General features: G+C 45.2%; 1 pseudogene; it reads right to left on the reverse strand.

Annotated features, from left to right (window-relative positions):
- LOC148010276 (uncharacterized) overlaps positions 1 to 9,018 on the reverse strand; it is an 82,257-nt pseudogene extending 73,239 nt beyond the window's left edge.
- Between the last annotated feature and the right edge of the window lie 11,544 nt (positions 9,019 to 20,562).

The following is a 20,562-nucleotide window of genomic DNA, read 5'->3' on the forward strand; positions in this document are numbered from 1 at the left end:
ATCTTAACAAAATGGGATAAGTAGACTCCTTGTATTTGTCCTTCTTAGATTTGTATTCCTTCTTCTTCTTTTGGTCCTTCTCCTTCTTCTGAGAGGATTGATCAACCAAAGATTCACATTTTGAAGCATTGGAACCTTTTAGTTGCTCCTCTTGGTCCAAGACCATAGGAACCAACTCTTTCTAATGAAGAGTCTCAGACTGCCCTGAAGCAATCAAGGCAGAATAAAAACTAGTGAAGTGAGGCGGTAACTGTGAAAGAAGAGTTATCGCCATGTCTTCAGAAGTGATCACTTTCCCTACGTTTTGAACCTACATCTGAAGTTACCTTAGCTTGTTGATATGCTCCCGCATGGACTCGTCTCGTGAAGAAGGAAAATTGATAGCCTCCATAACAAGCTCTGCCAAATCATAGGACTCCAATATGGCAAGCATCATAACTCGCCAAATGCGGTAGTTCTCACCATTGAGCTTTTTATCTGAAGGAAGAGCAGGTAGGATGGGCACCTTCTAGTCCATGATCGCCTGAAACTCTGTCTTGGCCTCAAAAGACATCTTCACCTACAATGCCTGCACAAAAACACAAAGAGCAACCCCCTTTGACTATGAAAATACAGCCTGCTAGGGTTGTGGTTCGCTTATCCCACTCCTTCTTCACCTGTCGAAGGCGATGAAAATCTAAAATCTACACTTGAAGGCCAAAAATATAGCCTTCTTCCTTCTCTAACAGCACAAATAGTAGCAACTTCAACAAATCTTCTCTATTCATGCATGTCCACGCTCACCTCATCCTTATTCTGATGTGTAGCCCATCTGCTCACACTTGAATGTTGAAAGCATAGCCTTGTATCGCATTGAAAACTCCCCTTAGATAGGTCCAATCCTTCAATACTCTAATACCATGTGAGAGTAAAGCAATGCAGAAGCGAATGACTATGACAAAGAGTGAACAAAGAGAGAAGAGAGAGGGAGAGAGAGAGAGAGAGAGAGAGAGAGAGAGAGAGACAGTGAAATGCAAAAAATCTACAGTGAAGAATGTTGTATAAGGATGCAGAATTGTACACAGGTGCAAAGAGAATATCTGCGTATGCCTCCACCTCAAGGATCTCAATCTCGGTCGGCCCTGAGAGCAATCTCCATAGTCTGCAGGCTAAAATCTGTGAGACACAATATGCCAAAACTATTGGAAACACAGCCTATTTATAGGCTAAAAATAATGCCCACAAATGATTAGGTCAACTGCATTAACTGTAGCCTATCGATGTAGTCCGACTGTTGCTACAATTCGACTACTACCACGTGGCACCTATTTGCATGGCATTGCCTGCCATTCCAGGGAATGACTCTAACAATATGTTGTCCATGAACACGACTATGTGCTTGTCTTGTACATAGTGCTTCCACTTTCTAAGGCAATGGATCAAATGCTAGCATCTCTTTCTCCTATGTACTCCACCTAGTTTCTATGTCTGTGAGCTTCTTGGATTCATAGGCTATGGGGTGCCCATCTTGTATCAACACTCTCCTAATTCCATAATTTGACATGTCTGTGGAGATTTCAAAGGGCTTGGTGGAGTCTAGTACTTTGAGTATTGAGGTCTAACTCATACACTCTTTCATTATTTCAAAGGTGTCTTCTTGATCACTCCTGTAACGTGCTCGTCCCTCAAATCGTGGGACACATCTTAGCAGCCCATCGAGAGATCAATCTAGAAGACGCCGCCCAACACTACCAAGGAATGACACGGGGTTTGCCAACTAGGGTCTCTCGAGTCTGCCCCACAACGGAACTTATCCGGCCGTTCCCACTAGGATCGACCTGAAGTCCGAGTTCCTAGCAGTCAAGTCTTCCTAATAGCCTTCTAGCATCGGTCTACAGTTGCTCCACTTTGCGTAGATACAACTAGACCCAAGTAGACTCATACCGCACTTGGTTCAAAGAGAATGGGAAATGAGAGGGGTGCATCGCTCGACCTCTCTGCCCATAGGGCATAGTCCCATTCCGGTCCCCTAAAACGGTATGAATTAGGATTCTAACCAACATTGTCTAAGGTCATCGTCCGTCCTTCCCTAACATTCCTTGTTAACATTTCCTTTTGAGGAAAGCTCTAGGCTAACTGAGACCACCCTTCCGTAGGATAGACCAATTCGTCACATCCACCACGCTTCCCTCGGGGGTTGTTTTAGTTATCTAATTACCTACCATGCTATGTTTGACACGTAAAAGTAGCTTCCTTAATTAACCCGTTAGTCACAGGCTCTTTTACGTAATTTAGGACACTGACACGAAGACAAGATTAAACACTTCCTCAACTTATCTCAAGATTAAGGTTTGCCTCCTGCCCATACAGGAGAATTAAGTGTTCCTTTATGCCGCCACAGAAAAATCCTTCTGTCTCCCGGCAATAAAACCCGAAGGTTTATCCTCCCAAGATTCCGCCTTGTAACTAGTATCAAGGCCTCGAGATCCCAGAGTCACGTAGAATACTTGTGTAGGGCCCGGAGGCATTGGGATTTACGGCCAGAGCCCCTACTAGTACCCAAGCATCGTCCTATGCCAAGTGATTTCCATGGAGAGACCTCTTGCGGCGGGTTCGGTTCACATTCCTGGTGCGGATTCACAACCCCCTTGGTTAGGATTTGGCGGTTCGGGGGGCGGCGGGGGGGAGGGGGGGGGGTGGGAGGGGGGGTGGTTATCAGCATCCTTCCTTAGATATTCCTTTAGGAAATCAACCGCAGCTGAAGCAACCAGCATAGCAACAATTTCTAGGGAAAACGTCCCTTTGGTTTTCCAATCAAGAGAATATCATTTTCTACATCAAGCAATCACTTTTCTTATAAACCACTTGTCCTCAGTAGGATCTCCTCTTACCAAGGCAACCAGTCAATTCACTTAGAAATATACTTTTCAAAACAACCAAGCATAAGCCTTGATCCACATTCCATTTAGAGTCAGCTTACTAGCCTAGCTTAAACCTGGAGGATATCCACTTCCAATAATCTAAGACAATATCCTTAAAAACAACTCATAAGCACGTGTGTTTAATCACTCAACTTCTTTTGAATCTCTCTTTCCCTTGGGTTTTATCCTAGGGTTCCAAGTTGTGAATCCTCAATTTTCTTGCACGTCTTTTAACATACCTAGTAATCTTTAAAGCACGTTAAATATATTGCAAGACTTGTAATACATTCTTTCCATCCTCTCTTAGTGCAATGCTATGCAAAATTTTCTAATCAAACTTATCTCGCATGCACATGGTGCGTTTAATATATTAGTACAGCCTAAACAATCTTTAACTCTCTTCATATCTGGCAATGAGTACTTGTTCCTAAAGTGCAGGATCTCATGTGACTTGAGTATATAAAAGTTTAAACTCAAATCACTTATCACCTCTATGCTCTAACATAGGTAAAAGATAATCATATAATGCATAAAAATCTTTCCTTGTAAGCGATCCATGAAAGTCTAAGAACCTGTTAGTATTCTAAATGCAATTTTACCCTAACATTTCATGCGGTCTCCAAACATAAACATTGGCTATCATAGGATAAGACAACCTATTTGTGGTATGCAAGATCAAGACCTATCTTCCGCGTGGAATGCAAGATAGATGACAAGTCCTCTCTATGCTTCTGTGCAACTGCATCCTATGAATGGAAACTAACATTTCATGTATTTATTTTAATCACAAAAGTAAACCATAAATTATAATTAACAAATCATGCACTAAACTAAGTGAAAGTCTATCATGACATATTACAAAAACCTTATCATTTCATGTGGCGGAATGAAATCAATATTTCTTCCCTAGGCCAAGGAGAACCTGGTTCCGCGAGATGGGGTCTAGAGTTGTGCTAATTCCCGCGTTGGCTACCCGGTGCTCCATTAATGGCCGCAATTCCAATTGCTCCAATTGCACCATGAATTCCATCCGTACTTGTCCCTTGAGCAACTATGATAGCTCCCGCCATCTTCACTCCTTCGCGACGCTTGGGGGCCATGGTAAGTAGCTAGCCAAAAATTGTGGATATGATATCAAGAGGGTAAGGTGATGATGATAGTCAAGAGGGAGGATAACAAAATCTAACTCTATCCCTGTACCTTATCTCTCTCTTTCTCACTATCAATTCACTCTCCCTACCTCTCACCTTCTCCCTTTATTTTTGCCTATTTGTTTTTCTTAACCTTTCTCTCTCAACCTATATTCTCTCTATTTATCTCCCCTAGACTCTCCTCCTCTTCTCTCTCACCCTTCTTCTTCTCCTTCTTCTTCTACCCTTCTCTCTTCTCTCCCTCTTCTCTCTCTTCCTCCCTTCTTCTTCTTTTCTTCTCTTCTTCTCTCTCTCCTCTCTCACCCTTCTTTTTCTCCTTCTCTTCTCCCTCCTCTTCTACTTCTTCTCTTCCTCTCTCTTCCTACCTTCTCTTCTCACAGTCGCTTGGCGGAATGGGGGGGTCTCAAATGATGGTCTAACGGAGGGGGGGTTTTCCCTATCAGGCTTCCACGTTGGCAGTTGTTGCTACCGCTAGAGGGGGGCGTTCTGTCGTACTGCCGTTGGGGGGGGGGGGGGGGGGGGGGAAGAGCTCACAGCAACTGAAGGGGCCACTGTTATCACCAAGAGGGGGTTGCGCTATAGAAATGGAGAGAGGGGGCCATTGCTACATCAGTCGGAGGGGCGACTATTGCAGGTGACGGCGCTGGAGGGGAGGCACCGCCTAATAGTCCAGAGGAGGGGGTAGCTTCCCTCCCCCTCGACAAGCCCCCATTGGGGCTTTATAGAGGTGGTGTGGGGGAGGAGAGTCGACGTCCTCCCGCCACCTGGGAGGCTGCATGCCCCCCTCTCCTTACTACTTCCACTCTCTCTCTCTCTTCGCCATGCAATCGGCAGGGGGAGAGAGAGAGGGTTTTAAAAAAAATTAAAAAATTTGAAAATTCTCCTTGGGGGGGGCGCGCATTCCTGTGGGGAGCACAAAGATATTACATCCTCTCCCCCTTAGAGGAATCAAGATGTCCTCATCTCGAAAAGACCTGGGGGAGTCAAGCACTATTGGGCCTTAGAGCCTGTGGGTTAGGGCCCATCACGCTTCCGCTGCGCTACTCTACTTTTTTCAAATTATTAAAATGACAACTTGTCACAACTCATAGGGTTCAATTGGATTTATTCCAAGTACAAGACTTATTATGTCAAGAGAATCTTCTTAAGGCCGTTGCTACATCAGTCGAAGGGCGGCTGTTGCAGTTGATGGCACTAGAGGGGAGGCACCGCTTGATAGTCCAAAGAAGGGGGGAGCTTCCCTCCCCCTCAACGAGCCCCCATTGGGGATTAATAGAGGTGGTGTGGGGGGGAGAGGCGACGTCCTCCCGGCACTTGGGGAGCTGCATGCCCCCCTCTCCTTACTACTTCCACTCTCTCTCTCTCCCTGCCATGGAATCGGCAGGGGGAGAGAGAGAGGGTTAAAAAAACTTTTAAAATTTTTGAAAATTCTCCTTGCGGGGGGGAGGGGAGGGGTTCCTACAGGGAGCACGAAGATATTACATCCTCTCCCCCTTAGAGGAATCGAGATGTCCTCATCTCGAAAAGACCTGGGGGATTCAAGCACTACTGGGCCTTAGAGCCTGTGGGTTAGGGCCCATCAAGCTTCCGCTACGCTACTCTGATTACTCAAATTATTAAAATGACAACTTGTCACAACTCATAGGGTTCAATTGGATTTATTCCAAGTACAAGACTTATTATCTCAAGAGGATCTTCTTAACAATATCTAGTCATCCTCAAAGGTTACAACAGGCTCCAAGCCTTCATCATCATGTGGTCCATAATGTGTGCCAAATGTAGAGTTTAGACGGCTTCATTTGACCGCATGTTCCTGATTCTCAAGATCCAACTCAAGACAATCTGTTTGGATGTGTCCTAGTTCATTGCAGTGGAAACATCGGCGGTTAGGACATCTCTTACGGATGTGTCCTACCTCACCGCACTTGTGGCACCTCTTGTCTTAATCCTGTGAGTCATCTACATCATAGTTGCCTGATTTAAGCTCTTGGACGATTGGATTCACTCGTAGCAATGCGTCTTGCAAATCCATTGGGCGCATTGATTCCAATCGACTGTTTATGGGTGGATTCAACCCAGCACAGAACTTTGACACATGTTGTGCCATATCCATTTGTGACACGTATTTTAAGAGAGAGATGAATTTTGAATGGTATGCATCAAGGGATGGTCCAAGCTGCTTTAATTCATAGAATTTTTTCATCTTCTGTGTGCGATAGGCAGGTGGCAGATACCTCCCTCGCACAGTTCTTCTAAGCTTCTCCCAAGTAACTGACCCTGCCGAGATCCATTGGTCTCTACATCATTGCTTCCACCAAAGTCTTGCTTCACCGGTAAGCTTCAGTTTGGCGAGCATCGCTTGGTTAGCGGGTGCAGTCCCTGCTGCTTCGAAGTAATCCTCCATGGATTCGATCCAAACCTCGGTGTCAGTTTGGACGGTCCTTCCCTTACCATCAAACTCGGGTGGCTTAATTTCCTTGAGAAGAAACTTCTTCTCTTGCATGTCAGCATTCATAGGTATAGAAGGTGCCTGACAGTCAAGCCATACCACTTAGGTTACTTAGGTTATGTCTATGATGTGAACATTAATCAACCATGCATCATTAGGAAGTTTTGCTCCGATACAAACTGTAACATGCCCGTCCCTCAAATCACGGGACACGTCTTAGCAGCCCATCAAGAGATCAATCTAGAAGACGTCGCCCGATACTCCCAAGGAATGACACAGGGTTTGCCAACTAGGGTCTCTCGAGTCTACCCCGCAACAGAACTCATCCGGCCGTTCCCACTAGGATCGACCTGAAGTCTGGGTTCCTAGCAGTTGAGTCTTCCTAACAGCCTTCTAGGGTTGGTCTACAGTTGCTCCACTTTGCGTAGATACAATTGGACCCAAATAGACTCATACCGCACTTGGTTCAAAGAGAATGGAAAATGAGACGGATGCATCGCTCGACCTCTCTGCCCGTAGGGCATAGTCCCATTCCGGTCCCATAAAATGGTATGAATTAGGATTCTAACCAGCATTGTCTAAGGTCATCGTCTGTCCTTCCCTAACATTCCTTGTTAACATTTCCTTTTGAGGAAAGCTCTCGGCTAACCGAGACCACTCTTCCGTAGGATAGACCCATTGGTCACATCCACCACGCTTCATTCGAGGGTTGTTTTAGTTATCTAATTACCTACCATGTTATGTTTGACACGTAAAAGCAGCTTCTTTGATTAACCCGTTAGTCACAGGCTCTTTTACGTAATGTAGGACACTGACACGAAGACAAGATAAAACAATATCAAACACTTCATTAACTTATCTTAAGATTAAGGTTTACCTCCTGCCTATACAGGAGAATTAAGTGTTCCTTTTTGCCTCCGCAGAAAAATCCTTCTATCTCCCGGCAATAAAACCCGAAGGTTTATCCTCCCAAGATTCCGCCTTGTAACTAGTATCAAGGCCTTGAGATCCCATCTCGAGTCATGTAGAACACTTGTGTAGGGCCCGCAGGCATTGGGATTTACGGGCAGAGCCCCCACTGGCACCCAAGCGTTGTCCTACGCCAGCTGATTTCCACGGAGAGACTTCTTGCGACGGGTTTGGTCCACATTCCGGGCGCGGATTCACAATCCCATTGGTTAGGGTTTGGCAGTTCGCGGGGGGGTAGTTAGTGCCATCCTTCCTTAGTTATTCCTTTAGGAAATCAACCACAGCTAAAGCGACCAGCATAGCAACAATTTCTAGGGAAAACATCCCTTTCCTTTTCCAATCAAGAAAATATCATTTTCTACATCAAGCAATCACTTTGCTTATAAACTAGTTGTCCTTAGTAGGATCTCCTCTTACCAAGGCAACCAGTCAATTCACTTAGAAATATCCTTTTCAAAACAACCAAGCATAAGCCTGATCCACATTCCATTTGGAGTCAGCTTACTAGCCTAGCTTAAACCTGGAGGATATCCACTTCCAATAATCTAAGACAAGATCCTTAAAAACAACTCATAAGCACATGTGTTTAATCATCAACTTCTTTTGAATCTCTCTTTCCCTTGGGCTTTATCCTAGGGTTCCAAGTTGTGAATCCTCAATTTTCATGCACGTCTTTTAACATACCTGGTAATCTTTAAAGCACATTAAATATATTGCAAGCCTTGTCACACATTCTTTCCATCCTCTCTTAGTGCGATGCTATGCAGAATTTTCTAATCAAACTTATCTCGCATGCACATGGTGCGTTTAATATATTAGTACAACCTAAACAATCTTTAACTCTCTTTATATCTGGCAATGAGTACTTGTTCCTAAAGTGCAGGAGGGTCTCATGTGACTTGAGTATATAAAAGTTTAAACTCAAATCACTTATCACCTCTATGCTCTAACATAGGTAAAAGATAATCATATAATGCATAAAAATCTTTCCTTGTAAGCGATCCATGAAAGTCTAAGAACCTGTTAGTATTCTAAATGCAATTTTACCCTAACATTTCATGCGGTCTCCAAACATAAACATTGGCTATCATAGGATAAGACAACCTATTTGTGGTATGCAAGATCAAGACCTATCTTCCGCGTGGAATGCAAGATAGATGACAAGTCCTCTATGCTTCTGTGCAGTTGCATCCTATGAATGGAAACTAACATTTCATGTAATTATTTTACTCATGGAAGTAAACCATGAATTATAGTTAACAAATCATGCACTAAACTAAGTGAAAGTTTATCATTTTCATATTACAAAAACCTTATCATTTCATGTGGTGGAATGAAATCAATATTTCTTCCCTAGGCCAAGGAGAACCTGGTTCCGTGAGACGGGGTCTGGAGTTGTTCTAATACCCATGTTGGCTATACCCGCTGCTTCATTAATGGCCACAATTCCAACGGCTCCAATTGCACCATGAATTCCATATTTACTTGTCCCTTGAGAAACTTTGGTAGCTCCCGCAGTCTTGACTTCTTCACGATGCTTGGGGGCCATGGTAAGTAGCTAGCCAAAAATTGTGGATATGATATCAAGAGGGTAAGGTGATGATGATAGTCAAGAGGGAGGATAACAAAATCTAACTCTATCCCTATACCTTATCTCTCTCTTTCTCACTATCAATTCACTCTCCCTACCTCTCACCTTCTCCCTTTATTTTTGCCTATTTGTTTTTCTTAACCTTTCTCTCTCAACCTATATTCTCTCTATTTATCTCCCCTAGACTCTCCTCCTCTTCTCTCTCTTCTCTCTCACCCTTCTTCTTCTCTTTCTTCTCCTACCCTTCTCTCTTCTCTCCCTCTTCTCTCTCTTCCTCCCTTCTTCTTCCTTTCTTCGATTCTTCTCTCTCTCCCTCTCTCACCCTTCTTTTACTCCTCTTCTCCCTCCTCTTCTTCTTCTTCTCTTCGTCTCTCTTCCTACCTTCTCTTCTCATAGTCGCCTAGCGGAATGGGGGGGGGTCTCAAATGATGGCCTAAGGGAGGGGGGGGTTTTCCCTACCAGGCTTCCACGTTGGCAGTTGTTGCTACCGCTAGAGGGGGGGCGTTCTACCGTAGTGCCGTAGGGGGGGGGGGGGGGGGGAGAGCTCACAGAAAGTGAAGGGGCCACTGTTATTGCCAATAGGGGGGCGCACTGCAGAAATGGAGGGAGCGGGCCGTTGCTAGATCAGTCGGAGGGGCGGCTGTTGCAGGTGACGGTGCTGGAGGGAAGGTGCCGCCTGATAGTCCAGAGGAGGGGGGAGCTTCCCTCCCCCATTGGGGCTTTATAGAGGTGGTGTGGGGGGGGGAGAGTCGACGTCCTCCCGCCACCTGGGGGGCTGCATGCCCCCCTCTCCTTACTACTTCCACTCTCTCTCTCTCTCCTCGCCAAGCAATCGGCAAGGGGGGCGTTCCTATGGGGAGCACGGAGATATTACATCCCCTCCCCCTTAGAGGAATCGAGATGTCCTCATCTCGAAAAGACCTGGGGGAGTCAAGCACTACTGGGCCTTAGACCCTGTGGGTTAGGGCCCATCACGCTTCCGCTACGCTAGTTTGATTACTCAAATTATTAAAATGACAACTTGTCACAACTTATAGGGTTCAATTGGATTTATTCCAAGTACAAGACTTATTATGTCAAGAGGATCTTCTTAGGGCCGTTGCTACATCAGTCGAAGGGTGGCTGTTGCAGCTGACGGCGCTAGAGGGGAGGCATCGCCTGATTGTCCAGAGGAGGGGGGAGATTCCCTCCCCCTCGACGAACCCCCATTGGGGCTTTATAGAGGTGGTGTGGGGGGTGGAGAGGCGACATCCTCCCGCCACCTAGGGGGCTGCATGCCCCCCTCTCCTTAATACTTCCACTCTCTCTCTCTCTCCCTGCCATGCAATCGGCAGGGGGGAGAGAGAGGGTTAAAAAAACTTTTAAAATTTTTGAAAATTCTCCTAAGAGGTGGGGGGGTGGGGGGGTGCGAGGGGGTTCCTACAGGGAGCACGGAGATATTACATCCTCTCCCCCTTAGAGGAATCGAGATGTCCTCATCTCGAAAAGACCTGGGGGAGTCAAGCACTACTGGGCCTTAGAGCCTGTGGGTTAGGGCCCATCACGCTTCCGCTGCGCTACTCTGATTACTCAAATTATTAAAATGACAACTTGTCACAACTCATAGGGTTCAATTGGATTTATTCCAAGTACAAGACTTATTATCTTAAGAGGATCTTCTTACGATATCTAGTCATCCTCAAAGGTTACAAGAGGCTCCAAGCCTTCATCATCATGTGGTCCATATTGTGGGCCAACTGCAGAGTTTAGACGGCTTCATTTGACCGCATGTTCCTGATTCTCAAGGTCCAACTTAGGACCACAACTTAGGACCAATCTGTTTGGATGTGTCCTAGTTCATTGCAGTGGAAACATCGGTGGTTGGGACATTTCTTATGGATGTGTCCTTCCTCACGGCACTTGTGGCACCTCTTGTCTTGATCCCTGAGTCCTCTACATCATAGTTGCCTAATTTAAGCTCTTGGACGATTGGATTCGCTCGGAGTAATGCGTCTTGCAAATCTGTTGGGCGCATTGATTCCAATCGACTGTTTATGGGTGGATTCAACCCAGCACCGAACTTTGACACCTGTTGTGCCATATCCATTTGTGGCGCATATTTTAAGAGAGAGATGAATTTTGAATGGTATGCATCAAGGGATGGGCCAAGCTACTTTAATTCATAGAATTCGTTCATCTTCTGTGTGCAATAGGCAGGTGGCAGATACCTCCCTCACACAGCTCTTTTAAGCTTCTCCCAAGTAACTGACCCTTCTGAGATCCCTTGGTCTCTGCACCATTGCTTCTACCAAAGTCTTACTTCATCGGTAAGCTTGGCGAGCATCGCTTGGTTAGCGGGTGCAGTCCCTGCTGCTTCGATGTATTCCTCCATGGAATCGATCCAGACCTCGGCGTCAGTTTGGACAGTCCTTCCCTTACCATCAAACTCGGGTGGCTTAATTTGCTTGAGAAGAAACTTCTTCTCTTGCATGTCAACATTCGTAGGTATAGAAGGTGCCTGACAGTCAAGCCATACCACTTAGGTTATTTAGGTTCTGTCTACGATCTGAACATTAATCAACCATGCATCATTAGGAAGTTTTGCTCTGATACCAACTGTAACGTGCCCGTCCCTCAAATCGCAGGACACGTCTTAGCAGCCCATCGAGAGATCAATCTATAAGACGTCACTCGATACTCCCAAGAAATGACACAGGTTTTGCCAACTAGGGTCTCTCGAGTCTACCCCGCAATAGAACTTATCCGGCCATTCCCACTAGGATCCACCTGAAGTCCGGGTTCCTAGCAGTCGAGTCTTCCTAACAACCTTCTAGCATCGGTCTACAGTTGCTCCACTTTGCGTAGATACAACTGGACCCAAGCAGACTCATACCGTACTTGGTTCAAAGAGAATGGAAAACGAGAGGGATGCATTGCTCGACCTCTCTGCCCGTAGGGCATAGTCCCATTCCGGTCCCATAAAACGATATGAATCAGGATTCTAACCAACATTGTCTAAGGTCATCGTCTATCCTTCCCTAACATTCCTTGTTAACATTTCCTTTTGAGGAAAGCTCTCGACTAACCGATACCACCCTTTCGTAGGAAAGACCCATTGGTCACATCCACCACGCTTCATTCGAGGGTTGTTTTAGTTATCTAATTACCTACCATGTTATGTTTGACACATAAAAGCAACTTCCTTTATTAACCCGTTAGTCACAAGCTGTTTTAGGTAATTTAGGACACTGACACAAAGACAAGATAAAACAAGATCAAACACTTCCTTAACTTATCTTAAGATTAAGGTTTACCTCCTGCCCATATAGGAGAATTAAGTGTTCCTTTTTGCCTCCGCAAAAAAATCCTTATGTCTCCCGGCAATAAAACCCGAAGGTTTATCCTCCCAAGATTCCGCCTTGTTACTAGTATCAAGGCCTCAAGTTCCCATCTCGAGTCACGTAGAACACTTGTGTAGGGCCCAGAGGCATTGGGATTTACGGCCAGAGCCCCCACTGGCACCCAAGCGTCGTCCTACGCCAGCTGATTTCCACGGAGAGACCTCTTGCGGCGGGTTCGGTCCACATTCTGGGCGCAGATTCACAATCCCATTGGTTAGGGTTTGGCAGTTTGCGGGGGGGTAGTTAGCGCCATCCTTCCTTAATTATTCCTTTAGGAAATCAACCACAACTAAAGCAACCAGCATAGCAACAATTTCTAGGGAAAACATCCCTTTCCTTTTCCAATCAAGAAAATATCATTTTCTACATCAAGCAATCACTTTGCTTATAAACTAGTTGTCCTTAGTAGGATCTCCTCTTACCAAGGCAACCAGTCAATTCACTTGGAAATATCCTTTTCAAAACAACCAAGCATAAGCCTTGATCCACATTCCATTTGGAGTCAGCTTACTAGCCTAGCTTAAACCTGGAGGATATCCACTTCCAATAATCTAAGACAAGATCCTTAAAAACAACTCATAAGCACGTGTGTTTAAGCATTCAACTTCTTTTGAATCTCTCTTTCCCTTGGGTTTTATCCTAGGGTTCCAAGTTGTGAATCCTCAATTTTCATGCACGTCTTTTAACATATGTGGTAATCTTTAAAGCACATTAAATATATTGCAAGACTTGTCACACATTCTTTCCATCCTCTCTTGTTGGGGTAAAGGTGCCTCCGCCGTGCCGCCCCCTGTATTACTACACTGACAGTACCCGCCACTGCACACTGCAGGTGGCGGGTGCCCGTCACGTCACTTTATTCTTTACATTCATTTTTAGTGACTAGTAAATAAAGGAAGGCCCGATCACACATTGTGACTGTTGGAGTTCCCATTTCTTGTGTCTCTCTTTCTTGCGCTTGCTCTCCCACCATAGCTCGCGTGCAAGCTTCGATCCTTCTCATCTTTCAACTTGGTATCAGAGCTTGGCTTCCTCTTGCTCGAGCTCAACTCGGTGCTTCTCTACCTTCGCATTGACTCCCTTCACGCATTGGGTCTCCATCCCGGCAGCCATATCTGATCTCCCCGAGCTCCCATCACTCCCCGGCTTCCCGAGCACCTTCTCGGCCTATTGAGGCACCTTCAAGGCATTGGTACTGAGGTATTTGATCATTCTTTCAGGGTTTTATTTCATTCTACAGGTTGCAAACAGCAAGGGCAGCCATGGCTTCAAACCCTTGAAGCTTATTCCCCTCATATTGTGCCTTACACCTATCAAGGCTCAAAGAGGCTTGTCATAGGCCTTTGATAGGCCCTTCTTGAGCCCCCCATTACCCCCTTTCAGCCCACGTGGAGCAATAGCAAGTTCAGCACCAACATGGCAGATTGAGCCATTTTTTTCCAGGCTGTTAGCAGTCGTCTACTTCAGCTCCACACTTGGCCATTGCTTCTTGCTCTCTACCTTGATCAAGAGGGCTATAGACTTCATGTTTGATGTCATTCAAGATTTGGGCATTGGTCTTGATCATTCGGGGCTGATTTCTTCAGATTTGGGACTATCATAACAGGCTGAAAACAGGGCAGCACCATTGGCATTAGCATTTGTTGCTTACACTCCATTCCGGTTGTGCTATTTGATGCCCGTATGCGGTCTACATGATGCCTAGTGCCTTGGGAATGTATGCACATGATTATGCCATGATTTTGGACTGAAATATTGGCTGATTTGGGACTATCATTTACTGTTATACAGTGTTAGAAACAGGGCAGCCACACTTGGCATTGGCATTTGATGCTTATACTCTACTCTGGTTACCTTGTTTGATGTCCGTATGCGGTCTACATGATGCCTAATGTCTTGGGAATGTATGCATTCAATTTGCCCATGATTTGGCATTGTTTTTGGGCTGGAAATTGATAGTTTTGGACTGTTTAGAGCTGTTGTACATGAGCAGGCTGAAGGTCATTTGTCACATGTATTGCTTCTCTATCGATACCGGATGTATGCTATGGGTTATGTCATGATGTATTACACTTTGTGGATCGACTTTGAACTCATGATCGTGATTCCGGAATGCTTTTGAGCATCGCATTTTCTCCGTTGTTATTGGTTTTTCATTGGTAGTTTGGTCGACTTGCATGCTTTGGTCCGTGGTTGATGCCTCTTAGTTCGTCCATGCTTGACAGATATTTTGGAGCTCTGATTTGGATGTTTTGAGCACTTCCGACTCACAAGAATATTGACTTTGGCTTGCTACTACTGGATGTATTGACTTGACAAAGATCTTGCCATTGGGATTATGTCTTGCTTAGTGGTTGCTACATCAGTTGCTTCATGTATGTCATGCTCTTGGGAAGCGTATGACGCATTGACTTGGTCACTTGTCACTGGTACTTTGTCTTGGGTTGCTTGAGCCCTTAACTCGATTGTACGCCTTTTGTGCCAGTGGGAGCATCTTGCATGCTTACTTGACCTTGAGCAGGGATTACATGCTATTGGAGCAGTCTATGTCATCGAGCAGTTATAGATGTATTGAGACTTTGGGATTATACTCCGATGATTGGATGTTGCATTGAGTATACTTGGTTCACAGGATGCTTATGAGCTGAGTCTCAATTTTGGATCCGCTTTCTTTTGAGCAGACACCTATTTGTGTCAGGGTTTGGCAGTTGGTTCTACATTTTGCCTAGATTGTCTGGGGGTGTGCCTCTTACTGGCAGATGCTATTTCACATCTCTCGATGTTATGCTCATGTATTTTCACTGTCATTTGGCTTTGCTTTGTCCTCTTTATGCCGGCTTTGGACCTAGCATTGTTTAGTTGACATTAGATCCAATTTTGGGACAGTTTGCTCTCATTATTGCAATTCTAAAATTTCTTACAGCAAGCATTTATTGGTGGACTGAGCAGTATTTTTTATGCTGAAATATCCTGATTTGGTGTACCGCACCTAGTACTAAGTGGATAGCATCTTCTGGCACACTTTTCTCGCCATTTGGAGCTCATTTCAGTGGATTTTGGGCATTTTCTGTAGTAAAACAGCCAGCAGTTTTACATTGTCTGTGCATTTCCAGCCTGCATTATGGCGTCCTCTTCGACTGATAATGCCATATTTAACATCACAAAGTTGGATGGTACCAACTAATCTTATTGGAAGAGTCAAATTTGGCAGGTCGGTGCAGAAATCTCAAATTAAGCCACTTCGGTTGAGTGGGGAGCAACCTGAAACTATGGACAATGACAACTGGCTTGAACTTGATGAGCTATGCAAGTCCACGATTGTATTGTCTCTCACTGAACAGGTACATTATAATGTATTTGAGGAAGCACAAAGTGCATGGGATCTATGGAATAAGATCAAGAATCTTTATGATAAGAAAAGTTTGGCGAGTCAGATGTACTGGTTGAAGCAGCTTATGGATCTGCGCATGAAGGATAATGCGACTATGTCTGCTCACTTGAGCCAGTTTCATGCTATACTGAAGAACCTGACTTCGCAGGATATCACCTTTAGAGAAAAAGTAACTCCTCTTTTCTTGGTTGGGACTCTAAATGAGTCATGGGATGTATTCCGCAATGCCCTATGTGCCTCTAGTGCTACTCTGAAACTGAATGATGTTGAGAGTGCTCTTCTGCAGGAAGAGGTTAATCGCAAAAAATTGGATGCCTCTCGTGTTTCACATGCTTTGACAGTTAGAGGCAGGAATGACAGAAATGAACGTGGGAATGGCCGTGGCCATGACTCTCAGAAGGGTCGGTCTAAATCTCATGGAAAGTCGCGTAGTAAGTCGCGTGGGCGCAACGATAATGTCACTTGTCATCGTTGTGGAAAAAAGGGCCATATCAGACCACAGTGTCATGAGTTCCGCAATGAGAAGCGCAAGGATAAGGGGAAAGAGAAAGTGCAGGAGAAGTCCTCTGATCGCAGCATAGTACTTGCGAAGTCCAGTGTCAAGATTGAAGAAATTAATGTCACGCAGACCAAGGATTCCGATGGTAATGATGAGTTCATACTTGCAGCTAGTTCTTCTGATGCCTCACACTTGACTGAGACACCTAGTATATATGCACAGTGCTGGTTATTGGATTCAGGTGCGTCCTTCCATGTGACGCCTTACTATGAGTGGTTTCACTCTTACCATACTGTATCTGGATCAGTCAGACTTGGAGATGACAGGTCTCTTGGTATTGTGGGCTGTGGAGATATCCAGTTGCAGTTTTCCACTGGCAATTCCTTTTTGCTCAGGGATGTACGTCATGTACCTGCGCTTACGCGCAGTCTTATGTTTGCAGGACAGTTGGATGATACAGGGTTTCATGTCTGTTTTGGGGATTCTGCCTGGAAGATTACTAGAGGCAGACTTGTGCTTGCTAGAGGCGCCAAGGCTGGCAGCCTCTATCCTCTTGTTGTATCTGGGTCTTCTATAGACCATGTTTTGGCAGTGGGTTCTATCCCACATGTATCACTTTGGCATGCCCGTTTGGGACATATGTCATTGAAGGGAATGAAAATGTTATCTGGTTTGCAGTATCTTCCGCCTTTGGACTATGCACGTTCTGACTCGTGTGATCATTGTCTTTATGGTAAGCAGAATAGGTCTACGCATAAGAAATCGGGTAGGCCATGCATGAGTGAGCCCTTGGCTTTGGTGCATTCAGATGTTTATGGGCCCATGCTGTGTATGTCTATGGGTGGCGCGAAGTACTTTGTTACCTTCATTGATGATTTTTCTAGGAAAGTGTGGGCTTATCCCATAAAGCAAAAGTCCGATATCTTGGCAGTCTTTCAGTGTTGGCTTGCTCTTGTTGAGAACCAGACTGGGTATAGGCTGAAATGCCTTAGGACTAACAATGGGGGATAATATGTCTCACATGCTTTTGAGCAGTTTTGTGATGACAGTGGCATTAAGCGTCAGTTGACCGCCCCTTACATCCCCGCCCAGAATGGTTTGGCTGAGCGCATGAACAGGACTATTCAGGAGCGTGTCCGCTCTATGCTTAGCCATGCAGGCCTACCACAGAGCTTTTGGGCTGAGGCAATTAGTACGGCAGTGCATGTCATAAACCGATCGCCTTCTAGTGGATTGGATTTCCAGGTTGCAGAGAAACTTTGGGCTGGTAAGCCACCCTCTTATGCGCATCTCCGTGTCTTTGGATGTGAGGCATTCTGCCATGTGCCCAAGGACAAGAGGAGTAAGTTGGATCCAAAGAGCATTAAATGCATCTTTCTTGGTTATGGTGATTCAGGAGAGATGGGCTATCGCCTATGGGATCCGCAGGCGCGGAAAATAGTACGCAGCCATGATGTAGTCTTCCATGAAGACAAGATGCACAGGCAGCCTGAGAAGGTGGTTGAGATCCACAGAGTGATCTTTCAGGAGGAGCCTAGAGCTCCTGCACAGCCAGTTGGACAGCCTACAGCTGCAGCAGATGCTCATGGTCAGGGTGTTGGACAAGCAGCTGGGCAGGCAGCAGAGCGTGCAGTGAGATGGTTTGCTAGAGACAGACGTCCACCTTATAGATTTCAGCCCTCTATGCATTATATTTTGGTTACAGATGCAGGAGAGCCTTTCACTTATGATGAGGCTATGCGCAGGGGTGACAGTCACTCCTGGGAGAGGGCTATGTAGTCTGAGATTGACTCCTTGCATAAAAATGAGACTTGGGGTTTGGTTGCCTTGCCTAAGGGCAAGAAGGCTTTGCTATGCAAGTGGGTGTACAAGCTGAAAAGTACCCCTGGACATCCCAAGCCGGCATACAAGGCTAGATTGGTAGCAAAGGGTTTTAAGCAGGAGCATGGTGTAGACTTTGATGAGGTCTTTTCTCCTGTGGTTAAGATGACCACCCTGCACTTGGTCTTGGCTTTGGTTGCTCAGCTTGACTTAGATCTATATCAGATGGATGTCAAGATGGCTTTCTTACATGGGGACTTGCATGATGAGATCTATATGGAGTAGCCTAATGGCTTTGCAGAACCTGGCAGGGAGCACCTAGTGTGCAAGTTGAAGAAAAGTCTTTATGGCTTGAAGCAGGCACCTAGGGAATGGTATCATAAGTTTGATGCCTTTATGCAGTCACAGGGCTACAGCAGGAGTGCTATGGATCCGTATCTTTACACGAAGAAAGCCCGTGATGGTTCATTGCTTATTTTGGTACTCTATGTGGATGATATGCTGATAGCAGGGAAAGCTCATGATGAGCTAGATGCTCTTAAATCTCAGCTGAAGAAGAGCTTTGAGATGAAGGATTTGGGACAGGCCTCTCACATACTTGGTATGCGCATTAGACGCGACAGGCATCAGGGACTCCTCTACTTGTCACAAAGGGAGTATATTCATAAAGTCCTTGAGCGCTTCTGCATGTAGGACGTAAAGCCTATTGGCTGTCCATTGCCTTCTTATGTGAAGGTATCACAGGCTGATTGTCCGCAGACAGATGAGCAGAGGGCCAAGATGGCCCAGATCCCTTATGCTTCAGCCGTGGGCAGTTTGATGTATGCCATGATAGCCACTCGTCCAGATATTGCCTTTGCAGTTGGTGTTGTTGCACGCTATATAGCTACACCTGGTAGGAAACATTGGGATGCCGTGAAGGGTATCATGAGGTACCTGAAGGGCACAATAGATATGTGTATTTGCTATGGCAGCCAGGATACAGGGGTCGTGGGGTACACTGACTCCGATTATGCAGGACATGCAAATAGTAGGAAGTCCACTTCTGGCTATGTATTCACCTATGCTGGAGGTACTGTCTCTTGGATGTCCAGGGTTCAGAAGTGTACGGCTTTGTCTACCACTGAGGCCGAGTATGTTGCAGCCACTAAGGCTTGCAAGGAGGCCATATGGCTAGGCCGTCTAGTTGCTAACCTTGGGATTGATGCTATACCTACACTGCATTTGGATTCTATGAATGCCATTCAGTTGGCTAAGAATCCGGTCTTCCATGCCAAGATGAAACACATTGAGGTGAGGTATCACTTCATATGTGGTATCGTGGAGGACAAGTCTGTTGACCTTGTCAAGATCTCCACTGACGAGAATCCTGCAGATCTACTCACGAAAAGCCTCACTATTGAGCGCTTTGTCTTCCTCAGGAGATTCATGGGCGTTGGATGAGATGTTGCCTTTCCTCATCCCTTGTACCTATGTACAATTATACTGTCTTTTTCTTTTCTTTTCTCTCTCACTGGGACAAATTCGCCTTTAAGTGGGAGGTTGTTGGGGTAAAGGCGCCTTTGCCGTGCCGCCTCCTGTATTACTACACTGACAGTACCCACCACTGCACACTGTAGGTGGCGGGTGCCCGTCACGTCACTTTATTCTTTACGTTCATTTTTAGTGACTAGTAAATAAAGGAAGGCCCGGTCACACATTGTGACTATTGGAGTTCCCATTTCTTGTCTCTCTCTTTATTGCGCTTGCTCTCCCACCATAGCTTGCGTGCAAGCTTCAATCCTTCTCACCTTTCATTTCTTAGTGCGATGCTATGCAAAATTTTCTAATCAAACTTATCTCGCATGCACATGGTGCGTTTAATATATTAGTACAGCCTAAACAATCTTTAACTCTCTTTATATCTAGCAATGAGTACTTGTTCCTAAAGTGCACGAGGGTCTCATGTGACTTGAGTATATAAAAGTTTAAACTCAAATCACTTATCACCTCTATGCTCTAACATAGGTAAAAGATAATCATATAATGCATAAAAATCTTTCCTTGTAAGCGATCCATGAAAGTCTAAGAACCTGTTACTATTCTAAATGCAATTTTAACCTAACATTTCATGCGGTCTCCAAACATAAACATTGGCTATCATAGGATAAGACAACCTATTTGCGGTATGCAAGATCAAGACATATCTTCCGCGTGGAATGCAAGATAGATGACAAGTCCTCTATGCTTCTGTGCAGTTGCATCCTATGAATGGAGACTAACATTTCATGTTTTTATTTCAATCATGGAAGTAAACCATGAATCATAGTTAACAAATCATGCACTAAACTAAGTGAAAGTCTATCATGACATATTATGAAAACCTTATCATTTCATGTGGCGGAATGAAATCAATATTTCTTCCCTAGGCT

This window comes from Lygodium microphyllum, chromosome 30 (genome assembly GCF_053477565.2).
Source record: "Lygodium microphyllum isolate KBCC chromosome 30, Lygodium_microphyllum_v1.1.10, whole genome shotgun sequence".
Classification (NCBI taxonomy): domain Eukaryota; kingdom Viridiplantae; phylum Streptophyta; class Polypodiopsida; order Schizaeales; family Lygodiaceae; genus Lygodium; species Lygodium microphyllum.